The sequence below is a fragment of the Danio rerio genome, chromosome 16 (genome assembly GCF_049306965.1).
Source record: "Danio rerio strain Tuebingen ecotype United States chromosome 16, GRCz12tu, whole genome shotgun sequence".
Taxonomy (NCBI): domain Eukaryota; kingdom Metazoa; phylum Chordata; class Actinopteri; order Cypriniformes; family Danionidae; genus Danio; species Danio rerio.
Window position 1 is genome coordinate 31,173,116 of NC_133191.1, and position 4,853 is coordinate 31,177,968.

The 4,853-nt window shown below is 34.0% G+C and overlaps 1 long non-coding RNA gene across 1 annotated transcript; it reads left to right on the forward strand.

The window, feature by feature from the left end:
* Positions 1-485: 485 nt before the first annotated feature.
* Positions 486-2,319, forward strand: LOC141378209 (uncharacterized). Its single transcript, XR_012392148.1, has 3 exons — positions 486-575; positions 816-848; positions 931-2,319. It is a non-coding gene; the product is annotated as an uncharacterized lncRNA (long non-coding RNA).
* Positions 2,320-4,853: the final 2,534 nt, after the last annotated feature.

Sequence of the window (4,853 nt, forward strand, 5' to 3'; positions counted from 1 at the left end):
CAGTTTAAGCAGGCTTTTGACCTGCTTAGTTCCACCCGTCATGACTCTAACTGTGAAGTTTTTTTTTAAATTATAAAACTTCTAACAATGTTACTAACTGGTGTTTAAATGCATTTCCTGCATGTATTGCAAATTTAAAATGTTCAATTAAAAATGTGCAGTGTCGCATGACCAGTATAGTTTACTTCCTGTTTGCACAATAAGGAGATGATGGCTGATTCAATTCCAAAGCATGTATGTAAGCATTAATAAATGACAGATACACTGTAAAAAAATGATTCTGCATTTTAGTATTTTCAACATGATTTTGTTTGTTGAAATAACAAAGATGGTAATTCAACGTAACCTAGTAAGTGTTCACTGTCTCAACTAGTCTGTAATAGAGTGTTTGTCGACTCAACTTAAAAAACAAGCCGAACCAGCATCCTATAAGGTGGGCCTCATACTTCCAATCCAGCAGGTGGCGGAATATGCACCATTAATTCAGTTTTCCAACTGCCAGTTAAACACCAGATGAAGTCAGACACATGGGATACTTTTCATCAGACTTTTTATTTGTTCAATCATCACATTTGGTAAGTAATGCTTCTTCAAATTTGTGTTATACCTTATAAAATGACACATATGAATTGATTGTCCATGTATTGTTCCCAGTATAAATGTTTCAGATTAGACCTTTGCTAATGCATGTGCAGTTTGGCCACATTTATAAAGCTTAGTAAAGTTTGTTTTACTGTAGGTTTGAATTTGCAATATCTCAGTATGTGAAAAATATAAACATTAATTCATTTAAATGTCCTTTTCTCATTTTAAAGGTTGTTCCCAGAGAGCAGATTGACTCATTTAAGGTGAGATTTTACCAGTTTTTTTCATTCATGAATGTACAGTAGTCAAATATTTAAGACCAAATATGATTTTCTCATTCTAAAGGTTGCAGCACATTCCCAGCCAGAAAAATTAAAGAATGAATAAATATTATTCTTTTTGGCTTAGTCTTTATTAATCGGGGGTCACCACAGCGGAATGAACCGCCAACTTATCCAGCACATTTACGCAGCAGATGCCCTTCCAGCTGCAACCCATCTCTGGGAAATATCCACACACACTCATTCACTAAGGACAATTTAGCTTACCCAATTCACTTGTACCGCATGTCTTTGGACAGCATGGTTTGCTTGTTTTTTTTTTTTGTTGTTGTTTTTTTTCCGGTGTATTATGTTACAAGCAAGTTTGAAGCTTGCATATTACATTGCAGTTTGTACATTTTTGTTTTGATGTTTTAATAGCCATTTCCAGTACCTTAGAGCAAATAGGCAGATGATTATTGTAGAGAGCTACACAAACACCATTTAAACAGGGTTTTAATTAGGCTTTTCTTCATTCAACCTCCTCATTCCAATAATAGTCCTTGAGGCCTAACATTAAATTGACTTTTAATGTGTGTACTTAAAGGAGCAATGCTAAAGAAATCTTCTATGAAATGCAGGTCAGTGGTCTGCTTGGGAATGGGTAAGGACAGATATTGAATATAGTCGATATTTTAAACATTCAGCTGCGAAACAGATTCATTACCCCATTCCATATCACATATTATAATCACAGCTATTAGTATTACTTTGAGGTTCCTGATTTCCTCTGATGTGTAGAAATAATGGTGATTTAAAATGAGATCGGAATCCTAAGAGCTTTCATTTGGCCTGAGGACACGGAGGACATTGAGACCTATCAACCCTCAAGAAACCAATCAGCTTCCATGAAGACAGTTCAAACAATGGTGATAAACAAGCACATTAAAATTTAACACAGTAATTGAAAAAGGAAACTCAACAACATGACTGTAGAAAGTGATGTTTGATGCCATGATACAATCAAGAACTGGAAACAGAGGCACTGACATGAAAACCAAAACAAATTTCAGTTGATATGTGACCATGGTTTAGCATATCATAAATATTTACAAAAGTTTATTGAAGGTTACTAAGTAATACATGCACTTTACAGAATGTTGACTTTTTCAGATCAAACACTTTGGGCAGGTATAATGTATAATAAAATGCTTCCTCTTGTGTGCTGTAAATAAACACTTAATGTTAATTTAATGTAATATGACTTGTTAATTTTAAAAATTAACACTGTTAATTTTAATGTAATATGACTTGTATAATGAAAACGGAAAATATATTTCATAACCCCCCTGGGAAACTCCCAATTGGGGCTGCATTTTTCAAATAAAATACATTAAGTTTGTGGTCATCTACACATGAAAAAAAGTGGTTGTCAGATTTGAAGTTATTATCTAAATAAATGAAACTTTACACAAAAGCAGGGTGGAGATAGGGATTTATTTTATGGGTGGCTCTAATTGCTGGAAAACTTTTTTAAGGTGAGAAAATCAGTTTTGTTTCAGTTTAAGCAATTTTCAAACTGCACTGAAACAATATACGTCATTAGACAAACAAGCAAAGAGGTATTTTTAAAAATTATTTTAGCTTACTTGAAATTATTTATTCATTCATTCATTCATTCATTCATTTTCCTTTGGCTTAGTCTCTTTATTCATCAGGGGTCGCCAAAGCGGAATGAACCACCAACTTATACAGCTTATGTTTTACAAAGCGGATGCGCTTCCAGCTCTAACCCAGTACTGGGAAACATACAAATACTTTCATACAAAGACACACGTGCACACACACACACACACACACACACACACACACACACACACACACACACCTATACCACATGTCTTTGGACTGTGGGGGAAACCGGAGCATCGGGAGGAAACCCATGCCAACACAAGGAGAACATGCAAACTCCACACAGAAATGCCAACTGAACCAGTGACCTTCTTGCTGTGAGGCAGTGCTAACCATCAAGCCACCGTGTCGTCCTTGAAATAATGAAACTATATATATATATATATATATATATATATATATATATATATATATATATATATATATATATATATATATATATATATATATATATGTGTGTGTGTGTGTGTGTGTGTGTGTGTGTGTGTGTGTGTGCGTGTATATATATATATATATATATATATATATATATATATATATATATATTAGAGATGCACCGATATGGATTTTTTGGCCGATATCGATAACCGATAATTCTTCAGACTTGGAGGCCGATAGCCGATATGTATAGGCCGATAATTATAAATATTTTAAATTGTTATATTTTTATACAGCAAACTTCATAAAAGATTGAACTGCTTTTATGAACTGAATAGTCTATACTCAAAGCAAAATAGCTATAATTTCGAAATTGCAAGGTGATTATAGACCTATATTCACCATTTCACATAAATCTGCATGCAAAAAATTATTTCATTTTCTTTATAGCAAATAAACATGCATATTGATTGTTGCATAAAAATAATAGTTTAAATAACAAAATGATATTTAATTAACAAGCAAGTTAAATATATTTAAATAGGATAAAATTAAAGAGCTAAGGACTGAAACCAGCTCAAATGGTCATGAATAAAACGTGTTACAGTGATGTACACATGTAAAAATATGTCATGTCCGAAATTTTTTTTTTAGAGGTGTTTTGACAGTTTAGAGCCACCGTACAAGCGAACAGCTAAATACAGATAGTCATTTTAGTACGTTTACAAAATGTGGCACAGATTTATCCTATTTGGCATTTTGACATGTCACATGTAAGTGCTGCTTGTCAATCAGACAGCGCTTCTGCGCTCGTTCTTGCCGTCAATGGTGGGAAAATGATCGATGAAAGGAGAGGGAGAGAGAAAAGAGGAGAGGTTTTTTCGCAATGAGACCATTTTCTGTGATGTTCCCTCTTTAATGACTTACTTGTTGTACCACACGGAAAGTAATAAATATTTTGGACCAAGTTACACGTGTCCTCTTTCATTCACCAGCTGCAACTAAGAGTTCACCCCGAAACTTAAATTATTTTGCCCTGCAGTAATAAGTGAATCTCCCCTGCTATCTCTAAGACAACAAAGAAACGGAGCAGGAAAGGTTTTCAAGGTTGTAATATTTTTCCTGAGGCTATTTAAAGCAAAATACACAATGACACTCAATCAAACACATCTACAATGACAAGGAACGTAATTACTTACTGAGTTATTAATGCACAGCAAGCCACGCGAAGAAAGGACGGACTTTGAGGGAATAATCAGTGTGAGGAGAGATGCATTATAGTGTACTGGACAAGTCTGAACAAGTTCCGCCCACACATGCGCGAGGCAGGCAGGTCTGTACAATTACGTAATTTATCGGCTTAAATATATCGACCTAATTATGACATCGGATTGATAACGATAATCTTAAAAATAGCATTTATTGGCCGGTAACGATACGGGCGCCAATATATTGTGCATCCCTAATATATATATATATATATATATATATATATATATATATATATATATATATATATTATTATATATATATATTATTATATATATTTATATATATATTATTATATATATTTATCAAATAAATCAAATGTCAAAATTAACGCGTTAACGCATGCGATTAATTTGAAATAATTAACGCGTTAAAAAAAATTATTTATAACGCAATTAACGCAGTTGCAGGTTGTTTTTTTTTTTTTACTTCCTGTTGTGGTGGACGTGTGTTCAACAGGCAAATAAACATGGATAAGATCAAGTAAGCACTTTTTAAAGGCAAGTTTCAGTATAAAAGAATTAATGTTGCATCTCCAGGCTATCCAGGTCGATCATGCGTGTTGAATTTGAAGGGAGTCACTCCGGCGCGTTGTGTGTGTGTGTGTGTGTGTGTGTCAGGGGTTGAGTGAGTGACGTATCTGAGTAGGGGCGTGTGCGCGCGAGACGT